This window comes from Aquarana catesbeiana, linkage group LG07, assembly GCF_042186555.1.
Source record: "Aquarana catesbeiana isolate 2022-GZ linkage group LG07, ASM4218655v1, whole genome shotgun sequence".
NCBI classification, from domain to species: domain Eukaryota; kingdom Metazoa; phylum Chordata; class Amphibia; order Anura; family Ranidae; genus Aquarana; species Aquarana catesbeiana.
The window spans coordinates 33,956,927-33,959,633 of NC_133330.1; positions in this window are offsets into that span (position 1 = coordinate 33,956,927).

Sequence of the window (2,707 nt, forward strand, 5' to 3'; positions counted from 1 at the left end):
TCATCACCTTTTTTTATTCTTTGTTGCATCTTGGCATTGCTGATTTCCCGTGGCCTCTTTGCAGCCACTTCCTGTCTACATGCATCCCAGCGATGACTGCCTGGCATTTCTCAGGGTGGGCTTTATGACGGTGAGCACAGTAGACCTTACCTGAGTCATTTGTGTTTGAGCGGCCACTTGGCCATTGGACAGTCATGTGACAACACAGAACAATTAGGAGACAGGGACAGAAGGTTGTCACCCGATAACAGGAAGCGCCTGAACAAGGATGTTCATGGCAGGATTTCCGGTGATTGTATTAATGTAAGTTTCAGATTTAAATATATTGTAAATTACTTTTGAAATGACAAGCTAAAGCTTCTATGGGATTTTAGTGATTGGGGTTACATCTACTATAATGGGAAGACAACCTGCATGGGCAGTGCTAATGTACTTTGCCCAAGTTACAGATTTTCTGTTTTTTTGTACATAGTCCTGATCTATAACCCTGACCTTTCCCTCCCATAAACTATATACAGTGAACTTTTATCTGTAACAATAAAACACAAGGCCATACGGGCATTGTACACATTTACTGCCCTACAAAATGATTTCCTTACTATGGAGGGTACTGGCCCCGTTCCACCAATCGGAGAACGGATCTGCTCCAGCCTCCCAGGGGTTTGCCCAATCCGCTAACATATGCAAATTTGAGCCCTGGATGTTCTTGGAGGTTACTGCAGTTCAGAGACCTCACCGTCCCCAGCAAACGGCGTAATCAAATTTCTTATAGGTCTTAAAGGGTCAAGGTGCAGAAATGAGTTTAGGCCGCCAAAACATGATCCGCCGAACTGTGACATGAAAAGATAAAAAAATGTTGCTGATCTATTTTAACAAATGCATCTTGTTCAGCGTTTCTTTTTTCAGTTGTGGCACCCTTTAAAAGTATGCAAAATCTTGAAGCCCCCCCCCCCCCCCAGTCTAAAACGTTTTGTGTTTGAGTCATTTGTGTTTGAGCGGCCACTTGGGTTCATGCACAAAACACAACCTCCTTGATGAAATAACTTCACATCAGAGGTTCTTCTATCTCTTCAGAAGCCCCTTCACCCCCTTCCCATCACATCAGGGGTTCTTCCATCGCTTCAGAAGTCCCCTCCATCACATTAGAGGTCCTCCTATCACATTAGAGGTCCTCCTATCACATTAGAGGTCCTCCTATCACATTAGAGGTCCTCCTCATCACATCAGAGGTCCACCGCCCATCACATCAGAGGTCCACCCCATCACATCAGAGGTCCACCCCATCACATCAGAGGTCCACCCCATCACATCAGAGGTCCACCCCATCACATCAGAGGTCCACCCCATCACATCAGAGGTCCACCCCATCACATCAGAGGTCCTCCAATCCCCTCATCACATCAGAGGTTCTTCCATCGCTTCAGAAGTCCCCTCCATCACATTAGAGGTCCTCCTATCACATCAGAGGTCCTTCTATCACATCAGAGGTCCACCTCATCACATCAGAGGTCCACCTCATCACATCAGAGGTCCACCTCATCACATCAGAGGTCCACCTCATCACATCAGAGGTCCACCTCATCACATCAGAGGTCCACCTCATCACATCAGAGGTCCACCTCATCACATCAGAGGTCCACCTCATCACATCAGAGGTCCACCTCATCACATCAGAGGTCCTCCTATCACATCAGAGGTCCTTCTATCACATCAGAGCCCCCCCCCCCATCACATCAGAGCCCCCCCCCCATCACATCAGAGCCCCCCCCCATCACATCAGAGCCCCCCCCCCATCACATCAGAGGTCCTCCCATCACATCAGAGATCCTCCCATCACATCAGAGGTCCTCCAATCCTCCCATCACATCAGAGGTTCTTCCATCGCATCAGAAATCCCCCCATCACATCAGAGGTCCTCCCATTACATTACATCAGAAGTCCTATCACATCAGAGGTTCCCCCATCACATCAGAGGTTATTCCATCACATTAGAGGTCCCCCACCCATTACATCAGAGGTCCTTTCAAAACATCAGCCCCCCCCCCCATTACATCAGAGGCCCCCCCCCCCCCATCACATTAGAGGTTCTACCATCATTTCAGGAAGTCCCCCCATCACATCAGATGTTCTTCTATCGCTTCAGAAGTCCCCCGCCCCATCCACACCAGAGGTTCTTCAGTCGCTTCAGAAGTCCCCCACCCCCATGACATCAGAGGTTCCTTATCACATCTTAGGTTCACGGTCGGATTTTGTTTGCGATTGTCGCTCAATAAATCACCCCACAATAGCGGCAAAATTGCAATGTGCGAAGCTTGTCGCTCAAACAGGAGCTTCTTTTGGGCGACAGTGCCATGCATTGCGACTCCACCCCGTGATTCAAATCGTCTATGTATGAATGGAGCCTTCAGATATTTCTTGTGTCCTCATTTAGCCCAGGTTCACACTGAGCTGCGGGAACGAAGCCGTGCGAGTTCACTCCCGCATGTCAGTCCCGATTTCGGCAGCAATTTCAGAGATATCTGTGTAAGTTTCTGCACAGATATCAATGTAAATCGCAGCCTGAAATCGCAAAAAGTAGATGCGGCGTCACACCGATTAGGACGGTGCCATTGACGGCAATTGCAGCCGATTTGACATGTCAATTCCCTGCAGTGTGAACCAGGGTTAACTCTTTTCTGCCACCTCGATCCTTCCGGTACAATGCTCC